Source organism: Carex rostrata, chromosome 22, assembly GCF_964058835.1.
Source record: "Carex rostrata chromosome 22, lpCarRost1.2, whole genome shotgun sequence".
Taxonomy (NCBI): domain Eukaryota; kingdom Viridiplantae; phylum Streptophyta; class Magnoliopsida; order Poales; family Cyperaceae; genus Carex; species Carex rostrata.
Window position 1 is genome coordinate 1,871,150 of NC_135939.1, and position 12,123 is coordinate 1,883,272.

The window sequence follows — 12,123 nt, forward strand, 5'->3', positions numbered from 1 at the left end:
TCTACGATGCCATAACCATGATCCATTGGATATGGCACTTAGACATGTTTCACCGGAATCAAAGTGAGTAAAATACAAGTAATAAACATTTTTCTTTCGTTTTCCCGAATAAATTAGAGCATCGTCCGAGGACCTAATTATGTGACAAGCATTAGCATCAAATTTGGTATAATATCCCGAATCACATAGCTTACTTACACTAAGTAAGTTGTAATCTAATCCATCAATAAGATATACATTAGATATGGTCAAGTGTTGGTTACCAATTGAGCCTATACCAATAATAGAGCTCTTTCTTTGATTATTGCCAAAGGTAACCGTACCTCCATCATATGGTTCTAAGAATTTAAAATTAGATTTGTCACCGGTCATATGGTGTGAGCATCCACTATCAATGATCCAAGCACTTTCCTTTTGAGATGAAATCAAACACACCTACAAAGTATATATTAGTTATTATTGAGTTAGTAACTAACATATACCTTGTCTTTAATCTCCCCCTTTATGTTTGACAATTATAATACTTTAGGGGAGATTAAGTGTGAACCTAAGCTAGTATAGCTTTAGGAACCCAAACAACATTATGTTTGTTGTTTACATTCCTAAAGCTACATTCTAAGGAAGTGTGGCCAAGTTTGCAACAATAGTTGCATATTGTAGTTGATTGCTTTTGAGTAGTAGAGCCTTGTTTGAGAATGGATTGGTACTTCACTTCATGCAAACTACTCTTATGACTACCATGTGACCTATTTGCAACTTTAGATGCAATGCTCTTGGTTTTGTTAGAATCAAATTTATTGTGATGTTGGGGAACATCTCTAGCTAAACCATTTCTTTGAGTTTGGTTTTGTAAAGCAATTTTATTTTTGAATTCATAAAACCAACCATCGGGTCCTTTAAAATAGGTTTTGTTTGACCCTTTTGGATTAAGAGTGTTCCCATCACTATCTTTATAAGCATTTTTGTTCTTAGAAATTCTTTTATTGTATTTGTACCTAAATGCATAATTTGTTGACTTTTGATCTTGTTTAGCATTTGAGACATGAGAGGACTTCAATTTTGATGATTCCTTGCTCAAAGGAGTTATACCCTTTTTAGTAAAAAATTGATAAGTTGAATATTGTTCACAATTAAACTTTAATTTGGCATTTGGAATACTTGAAGTTTGAGAATGTTCCCCTTTTCCTTTAGGGCTTAGCATGTGATTAGATTTAAGTGAGGATTTACCCTTCTCAAATCCAAGACCAACTCTATCATTTTTATAATAGGATTGATCATGTATCAACTTGCTCACATAATAGGGATCTAGACTAGTGACTTTTGATAATTCACTAGGAGATCTCAATGCCCGAATTTCGGTTTCTAAGGTTTGAACTTTAACTTTAAAAATGCCTATTTCACCTAAGTGTGATGCTTTTAACTTTTTATTTTCAAGTTCTAACATGTCATTTTTAGCAATTAATTTTTGAATAATACCTTCCTTCTCAACCAAGATTCTATTGGACTCATCAAGGAGTGATTTCAACCTAGATTCATGATTATCGTGCATTAGAATTTCATTTTTGAAAGTACTTGCATCATTGGTGTCTAACCTATTGGTACACAAGTCATTGTTGGTCTCATTTGTGATTATGCAATTTTCAATATCAATTTCACCACTATACTCTTCACCACCTTCATTTATACATTCAAGTTCGGTCTCATAACCATCAAGACTAAGTGTTGAATGTACCTCACTAGCGAAATTTGTTGAGGTGTTGACTTCATCATCTCCCTCCTTGGCATTCCTTGATTTAACAAGCTCCATGAGAAAGTTGATGGTTGTTTCATCGGTGATGTTCTTGCTAGCTATAATTAAGTCTATGTCAATTTTCGAGGGACCTTCATCTACACTTGCCATCAATGCAAGGTTGATCTCCTCTTCATTCTCTGATTCCGTATCGGATTGTTCCGTCTCACTATCCGAGAACAAAGCTTGCATAGCTTTGGCTTTCTTCTTCTTGTACCCATCATACTTTTGTCTTGGTTTTCGATCTTGTTGTGCTTCCCCATCCGTGTTCTTCAATTGTGGAAATAGCTTGAAGCATGTTTGAATGGAATGCCCCTCTCTATGGCAAGCGAAACACATTAGCCTTTTGTTCTTCTCTTCTCGTTCCTTGTTGTATTTTCTTTCAAAGTCAAGCATTCCTTGAAACATTTTGGATAAGAGAAGGGCATCCTTGGATGTTTCATGATCAATTTTGTTGATAAATTGATCATTTGAAAGACGGGTGTTTGAGGAGCTTGGAAAGTTTCGGTTTTGTGCCGGAAAAGCTACGGTTTTGGACTTTGAGCTTTGCTTCAAATCACCGGATTGTCGAAGTTTTTCTTCAAAACTCCTAAAATGAGCATAGAGGTCATCCGGTGTGAATGTGTCGTGCGTGCCTTGGATTGCCTCTAGAGCACTCACCAACCCGGACCATTTATCCCTCATGAGCATCACCCTCAATAGCTTTCCTACAAGTTTATTGTTAGAAAGTGGTTCTCCCAATTCGGTAAACTCATTTTGGATATGCATAAGTCTATTATACATATCCTCAATGCTTTCACCATCCTCAACCTTAAAGGTTTCAAATTTTGCTTCTAAACCGGTTATTTTGGTTCGTTTGATTTGGGTATTGCCTTCATACCGGTTTACAAGAGCATTCCACATTTCTTTCGCACTTGATGCACTACCAAAGAGTGAGGCTACCGATTCACTAACCAAATTGAATATGGCATTGGTTGCTAGGTCATTGTCTTTCTTGGTTTGTTTGGAATCAACGGTCTCAATTTTGGCATCGGTTGAACCCTCGGTAGCTACACTTGTGTATGTTGGTGTATACCCTTTTTCAACCACATACCACACCTCAAGGATATTCAAGTAATTAATCATGGTTTTCTTCCAATGCATGAAATTTTTGGTGGTAGTACCAAAAACTAGGGGTTCTTTCACGGATCTATAGGGTGCCATTTGTCAAGTTGATCTAATCTCCAATTAAGTGTGTCTTAATTCGAGTAACTTGCTCTGATACCACTTTGTTGCACTTAGGGACACCTTTAATTGTTCAAAAACTGAAATTAAATTGCAATTGAAAGTAAAGAGATGAGTTTAGAGAAATTTGACACGCGGGGTGATAACGGAGTTCGGCAAAACAAAGGCCTACGTCTCCGGGGCTTCGCAACCTTGTGAGGTGCGCCTTCCTATTACCCAATACGAAAGGATTACAACTTGTGAACCGTTGAGCCCTTACACACCAAGCGGGAAATCAAACGGCCAACTCAAAGAGATGAGAACAAGGTCTCGATTGTCTAGGAACACAAGAGAAACACTCAATAGATCACTCTAACCTAATCTATATCAAGATTGGTGAAATAGGTTTGAGGTTGCTTGAGGGATTTTGAAGTTTTAGGCTCTCACAACAATGGAGTATGCTAAGCTCTCAGAAAATCACTTTTGAATTAATTAGGGTCGGCTGAGATAAGTGAGAAGAAAACCTCACTCATCTATTTATAGTGTCAGCTCAAAAATGAGCTGTTTGAACCAAAACGTTACAACGTTTTATAAAACGTTACAACGTTTTAGTTCAAATTGCGATTTAGGGTTTAGATTTCTGACAGCTCAGCAAAAAGGTTCAAAAACGTTACAACGTTTTATAAACGTTACATAACGTTTTGTGCTGTAAAATCTTGATCAAAAACAGGAACAGTTTGAAGCTTAGATTTAATTAAAACGTTGTAACGTTTTATGAAAACGTTACAACGTTTTATATTTGAAATACTGACAATCCTAAAACGTTATAACGTTTTTACAAAACGTTACAACGTTTTATTTGTTTTGTACACCAGTGCTTCTGCCGTTTTTAGTAATCCTAAAACGTTGCAACGTTTTGTAAAAACGTTATAACGTTTTAAGTTATTTCTGTGTTTTTAATCAATCTTTTACTTAAGTGTTTTTGGCAGAATTAAAACGTTACAACGTTTTATAAACGTTACCAACGTTTTACTTCTGCAAAAACATCCTCAAACTTATTTTACCACCTTTGATTTTACAATTTGTCTTCTTGATAAAAGTCTTCATGATTTCTTCAGTCCAAGCGTATCATTCTGTAATTCCAACTCTTATTGGACCTACATAATCTTAAAATAGAAGAAATCGTAAAATTCAATAATTGTATGTTTTTACAAATTAGTCAAATAGACGAAAATGATTATTGTACGAACAACATATGTAATATATGTATATATGTATATATGTATATATAATATATGGGAATATGCTAGCATGCTATGCATAGCTTAGAGCCCCTCCATGCAACGGCTCAATATTCGACTTTTCAAAATTCTAACGGTCGATCCGAACCGTTCATCTTGTTCTCCATATTAATATGTCTTTGGAGACCAAATTTTACATTTTTTGGAATTTTTTTACTACTTTTTTAGATTTATTGAAAATCGTTGTTTTTGTTATGGTCCAGATTTGCTGAAAATAGCGATTTTCAATAAATCTAAAGAAATAGTAAAAAAATTCCAAAAAATATAAAATTTGGTCTCCAAACACATTAATATGGAGAACAAGATGAACGGTTCGGATCGACCGTTAGGATTTTGAAAAGTCGAATATTGAGCCATTACATGGAGGCCCTCTATGCTATGCATAGCATGCTAGCATATTCCATAATATATGTATATATAATATATGTCTAATATATGTATATATATATATCAAATTTGACCTTTGCTGGTAAATCAGCAAGTATGGATTGATACAGGGACTAAACTGCAAAAGTGATTGCACCAGCATGTAGAGCATTCAAAAATACACATAATTGATATAAATTACAACTTATTTGGATTTTTCTACAGTTATGAATTTTCAAAGTTTAACTTTCGAAAAAACTTTAAACAACCATAACTTTGGCTAGGAAAGTCGGATTTACGCGTATGAGCACTTTTCGGAAAGGGGAGAACGAGATGGACCACCGGGCATCGTCGCAGTAGAAGCATCAGAATTTCAAAAAAATGTCATTTAGGGCCTCAAAAATCCAGTTTAAGTTTTTGTTCGACGGTAGAGTAATTTAGATTTTTGTATAATTATATTATATTATATAATTATACAAAAACCTTAATTATATATAATTATATGTAATTATATTATATATAAATATAATATATACATATACATATATTATATTATACATATATTATATGAGTAGAACTAGGGTGCTCTTAAGCTCACCAAAGTTTTGGTGAGCTTAACTCTAAAACTCATCAAATCGATTTCAAATGACGAATCCGAACCGTTGAAATCCGCCTACCTTACGTATGATGCATCTACATGTGAAATTTTTAAATATTCGAATTAATTTAGTATAAAGTCAAGCGGTCAAAATTAGAAGGTTAATAAATTAATTTTAGTGCATTCATTTTTTGAACTTTTTTTGACCGCTTGACTTTATACTAAATTAATTCGAATATTTAAAAATTTCACATATAGATGCATCACACGTAAGGTAGGTGGGTTTCAACGATTCGGATTCATCATTTGAAATCGATTTGATGAGTTTTAGAGTTAAGCTCACCAAAACTTTGGTGAGCTTAAGAGCACCCTAGTTCTACTCATATTATATATACATATATTATACATATATTATATTATAGATACATATACATATATTATATTATAATACATATATTATAAAAAAAAAAATCAAACCATGGATATTTTTTTTCTCCAAACTCTAAAAAAAAAAAAAAAAATCCGCGGTCTGGGTATTTTTAAAAATCTGGCTGAAGACTGGTTATTTTTAATAAAATATTTATGATTTTGGTTATTTTTAAAAAACTCGGCCGAATATATTTTGAATAGAAAAATATTGATAGTTTATGATATTAGTATTACTATGGATATTTTGATTTACAATTTGGACTTTGTATTGGTTCAATATGAATATTATAATTTTTTAATCAATTTGATATTATTTATTGTTCTATGAAACTTAGATAATTTCGATATTTAGTACAAATATATGATATAATTTTTATAAAAATAAGAAAACGCTATGTAGCAGAGCTTTCGCTATAGCGACGCTATTCGCTATAGTTTTTTTTGTAGGCTTTCCGCTATGATGTGATAAACGCTATTTAGAACCTTGGTTGAGACTATATAATTAGTGGGGATCATAATATATTATTTATCTAAGTGCGGTACTGTAGCACGATTACTGTAGCGTGGATACTGTAGCGTAGGTATTAAAATGATTATTCTTTGTTTAAACCCATGAGGTTTTTCATGTACACATAAACTTGCTCTTAAGTCATATTTAAGGAAGTATTTACCTTGGTTATAAATTAAAATATATTACATGATCAAGTACTTTAGAAACAACTAATGCTAGGTTCATATTGAAGGATGAATTACTAAAGTTGACATATGAACAAAGATCACAAGATACCTTTTACTATTGAATTACATAGGTGAGAAAAGGAGAAGTTTTGCAAGTGTTATTCTCTTCTTCAATTAATGTTGTCTAGAATCATGGACAGGTGCAGTTTCGTGCATCTTTTTCATTTCACGAGCAAACAAAAGAAATATACCATGCGCTAAAGAAATATCTTTCATGGTCCCACGGTCCTATATATACCATGCGCTAAAGAAATATCTTTCATGGTCCCACGGTCCTATATATACCATTGCGCTAGAGTTACTCTTCAACACAAGGTGGCAAAGAAATAATTTCATTCATAAGAAAGGAAGCTAGTAGGCTGTCCCCTGGAGTTCCCTTCAAGCACTTCTTTGAGGTCTAGATGTTGTTCATGGACCATTATGAAGTGTTTGGGGGAACTCTCGTAGGCACCCAACATATACTAGGTATGTAATCAATGGATTAGTTTTGAGGCACAAATAATTAAGTTGATTGTTCTCTTGAGTTCCATTCAAGCACTTCACATTGACCTATACACTGCATTGCATGGACAAAGGTTGTGTGTGAAGTGTTTGGGGGAACTCTTGATGGCAACCCGCACTCCTATAGAGATAGATACCACAAATAAAGAATCAGCTGGTTGTTCTCTGGAGTTTCCTTCAAGCACTTCACCATAGCTTGTGGCGCATTCGTGCCAAGGTTGAGGTTGTTGTGAAGTGTTTGGGGGAACTCCAGATAGCCCTCAACAATGCAGCAAATAAGCTCCGCGAAGAAACTACAAGTTGGGTGCACGTGTACCCTGGTGTTCCCTTCAAGCACTTCAGTAAAGCCAAAAATCTTATATAGAGGCTATAGTGAAGTGTTTGGGGGAACACTAGATGGCATACAACATTTCATATATGTGGATATATGGTGCAATTATATGGGAAGAAGAAATGACCAATTTTCTGTCCTTTCAAGTTCGCTTCAAACACTTCATCTTAGCTTGAAATGCACCACCATGTATCAGCTGTTGTTGTAATTGTTTGGGGGAAACCTGGATAACACTAGCTTAGCACAGTTTCAAAGATATTGCCACAGCTATTTCCCTGTGGTACTAATGAGATAATGTGAACTGTTAGGGACCGGGGGAATATAATGCAGATGGCATCATTTAGTCTTAAATTTACACAATCTGGCACCAAAGGAATATAATGCAGATGGCATCATTTAGTCTTAAATTTACACAATCTGGCACCAAAGTTGTATGTATGTTCCATATAACCTCTCCTCCTCCGACTATCAATGAGGGATTCAATCAAATATTTCAGAAAAACCAGGGTTGCAAAATCCAAGTCAAATATAATAGGTGATTTTAAAGTTTGTTAATTACCTTTTAAATACTATCTAATTAAATCACTAGTGCATTATTTTATCATTCTTTCACAGGGTGGGATTCATATATAAAAACATGAGTTGAGAAAATTAATTGATTAATCTAACAATAGTTATCATGTAGCAGTTTGAGTCTAGGCATGCATCCGGCTCTAATTCTGGCTTGTTGACTGTCCGGTTATGAGTTATCGAATAGATAACACTGAAAAGATAACAGGTTTACAATAACTACTTTGGCTCGGGTCATCAGAATCTAGTAGTCATTTATTGTTCTATCTGAATATATAATTACCAACGCCATGCATGTTGTAGTGATTAATGTTAATTAACTATGTACATCATCTTGAAGTGTGTAACCAAATTCACCTTGATTATTTGATAAATTAAATGATATTTAACACCATTATGTTTAGATATCTGAGGATGTTAAATCTATATAAAAGATGGTAAATTTGTATTTTTTGTGCAACAGATGATTGTAAGCTAGAATTATAAGTGCTTGTATGCGACTACAAGAGAGCCGACATTTTTATTTTTACCCCACTAAAAAATTATTTTAATAATAATAACCAAAATTTAGTAATAATTTTAAAAATACCCCACCCGTGGAATTTTTCCACGGGTTGGAATTTTAATTCCAAGTTTTTTTTATTTTTTATAAAACAGAAATTTGTTTTTATTTTTTGTATTGAAATATTAGAAATATTGGATATATTTCTTTGAAAATAGATGGAATATAATATAATTTGATTTATTAGAAAGACTATATCAAATTACCCCGGATCAATATTTTTCAGGCCGAATTTTTCGCGGCTGTAAGAAAAATTAATATATTTCTTTCTGTGTTATTGGAAAAAAATAAAAATGCTTAGATTCTGAGTTATTGATCCCGGTTCAAAAGTCACTTTTATGTAATCTAGAAAATATTGTGATCCTTCTAGGATATTTAATTTATGAAAAGTTGTATCTATTTTTGAAAAAAAACAAAAGCTTTAAGTTATTTAATAAATATTATTCAAAAAGAATTCTCAAAATAGATACAACTTTTTATAAATTAAATGTCCTAGAAGAATCACAATATTTTCTAGATTACATATAAGTGATTTTTGAACCGGGATCAATAACTCAGAATCTAAGCATTTTTATTTTTTTTCCAATAACACATAAAAAAATGTATTAATTTTTCTTACAGCCGCGAAAAATCCGGCCTGAAAAATATTGATCAGGGTTATTTGATATAGTCTTTCTAATAAATCAAATTATATTGTATTCCATCTATTTTCAAAGAAATATATCCAGCATTTCTAATATTTCAATACAAAAAATAAAAAATAAAAACAAATTTCTGTTTTATAAAAATAAAAAAAATTGGAATTAAAATTCCAACCCGTGGAAAAATTCCACGGGTGGGGTATTTTTAAAATTATTACTAAACTTTGGTTATTATTATTAAAATAATTTTTTAATGGGGTAGAAATAAAAATGTTGGACAAGAGAGAGTACTCCAAGAGAAATAATTAAATAATATTTCATATTTTTTATTTTTTATATTCTTCAATCGGTCAGAACTAATGTCAAGCAAAAATTATGGATGGTGAGAAAGAAAAAAAAAAGATGAGAGGAAAAAAATATATATAAGAAATCACCCTTTGGATTAATAACAAAAAGCTAGCAAAGAAGAGTATTAGGAGGCGACATAGAAAAAAGAGAAAAAAAGGGTGAAAAAGGAGAATGTTACATAATATTGGAAGGAGGGATAATTGATCTCAAGTCATTCTCATCACCGATCAATATGAAAAGCCAGCACAACCTTTCTCAGCCATTAGCAATCAGCTATTAGCCGTTAGAGATAAGTATTTGTAATATCTGTAAATCTGTAATTTAATTAGGATCTGTGTGATGGGTTGGGAACCTGTCCGAAGTCACTTGGACAGCACTCCTCCCCAATTTGTCTCCAAACCAACGATCATATGTCATCAAAATTGATTAAATTAGTGGTAACAGAAGTTTCAAACTTTCAATTACATACACTTGATTTAAGAACACTCATTTAAAAAAAAATTACATTACTCTAAAATTAAAAATGGTGTGTCACTGTTGGACTTCCACTCGACTCCATGTATGCTGAGGCTTATGTTATTTTCAGTCTCCAGTGACAAATGATATGCATAGACATTGTAGAACTTGTAGGCTGCATGCTTAGATGGAAATTTCATGCCAATCTTTGGTTGATCCATTGTCTCAACGAAACGGCAAAATTAAACTATGAATCAATATGCATAGAAAAAAAAATGGGTAATGAGACATTCACCAAGGGTATCATGATCTATATACGATGATCTAGTTAAGTTCAAAAATTGATTATTAAAACTTAATTGGTTCAACAATACTAGATAACAACTAACATTAATGCTATGAAAAATTGGTCAAGACATTACTACAAGCACCTTAGCTACATATTGAGAATTCTTTTCATAATTACTAATAGTTGAAGAATTCACCTCGTTGATGGAGAATGGTGATTTCATTTCCCATGTTAGAGTCGAAGGAAAGTGCCAAGTGTGTTGAAACATTGTCCAAACAAAAGGCCAAATTTCAAGTACGAATCAATATGCAATTATGCATAGCAAAAATAAAATGGGTAATGGGACATTCACCTCTAAGGTTATCATGACCTATATATGAAGATTTAGAATTAATTTCAACAATTGATTATCAAAACATAATTGGTCCGACAATATTAGATAAGAACTAATAGTAATGTTATGCAAAACTGGTTGAGGCAATACTACAAGCACCTTAGCTACATAATGAGAATTTTTTTCGTAATTACTAAAAGTTGAAGAATTCACCTCGTAGATGGAGAATGGTGATTTCATTTCGTGTGTTAGAGAAGGAAAGTGCCAAGTGTGTTCAAACATTGTCTAAACAAAAGGCCAAAATTCAAGTACGAATCAATATGCAATTATGCATAGCAAAAATAAAATGGGTAATGGGACATTCACCTCTAAGGTTTCCCATGTTAGAATCCAAGGAAAGTGCCAAGTGTAGTTGCTAAACGGCTGTAGCATGAAATGTTGTTGGAACCTGAGTAGACACTTCTTCATCATTAGCAATGCCAATAACCTATATTTGAGGTTGAGTTTTCTCTATTACAGGAGAAAGGAGTGTGTGATCGCAACTGGAGATGCTATGCCAAGTTACATTTTGAGATTTGAGGAAGGTTGGGTTGTAAGCTTGAGACCATAGAAGTATGAGAGGATTGATCTCTCCGTGAGAATGACTGAACAACACAATATAAAAAAATTAGAAAAAGAAAGATGAAATCAGCAATGCAAAGAGTGAGGACAAACTTCCTCACTGCTCTGCTCATAGTTTGATTCCAAATTAGAATAGAGAGAGAAAGAGAAAGGACGGTCCTTTCATTTTTTTTGTTTAACGGAGGAAGGCTTATTCCCTAAATAACTCTTTATGCATTGATTTGACAGATTATTCTGTTCTCTTGAATTATTTTTTTTTAAAGGAAAATATTCTCTTGAATTATATACCTGTGGGAACAAGGACTTGATACACCAAGGACTGAATAAACTGGGAACCCATCTACAATAACAGAACAAAAGTTTATTTCCCATTAATCATCTTTCTTCATAATCTTTTATATTTGAACACTTTTTTTTTAATTACATTATAAGAAGAAAATAAAAGTGATGATGGAGAGAGAAGAGAGAACAGAAAGTACCTGAAAAAGCACATAGTTCATCCCAATCCTTTGATCTGCGACATTGCAAAATATCAAAATGTTATTGTGCCAGCGAAAAAACTGTCTTTACTGAACCTGGACAAATTCCCAAAATATGGCAGGGACAGAGCATCAACCTTGTACATGTGGTATCTATATCAAAACTGTGGTTGTGCAAATCATATCTCAATCCTCGCATTTAATGAAATTATGTCGGCCATAACCCTAAAAAAAAAAATTATGCCGGCCCACTAGAAAAAGCATTTGATATCCCTGTTCTTCCTACCATGTATATTGAGTACTGTGTAATTTATCATTTTTTACGATATATGAAGATGAGCAACTTTAAGAATTTGTTTATTTATGCACCTGCAACTTAAATTTGCCAATTTAAGAAACAAAATTAATATGAAATTGCGGCGGCTAGCACTACCCGATTCCGATTCTGATTTTTCCTTCTATGGTTTGAACCAATGAGGAAATTCATGTACACACAAAAACTTACTCTTAAGTCACATTATGGAAGTATATACCATGGTTGTAAATTAAATATCCATTAATAGAAGT

At 32.9% G+C, this 12,123-nt stretch overlaps 1 long non-coding RNA gene across 1 annotated transcript; it reads right to left on the reverse strand.

The window, feature by feature from the left end:
• Positions 1-10,834: 10,834 nt before the first annotated feature.
• On the reverse strand, positions 10,835-11,769 carry LOC144574262 (uncharacterized). Its single transcript, XR_013518157.1, has 3 exons — positions 11,557-11,769; positions 11,366-11,405; positions 10,835-10,904 (listed from the first exon to the last, which is right to left on the reverse strand). It is a non-coding gene; the product is annotated as an uncharacterized LOC144574262 (long non-coding RNA).
• Positions 11,770-12,123: the final 354 nt, after the last annotated feature.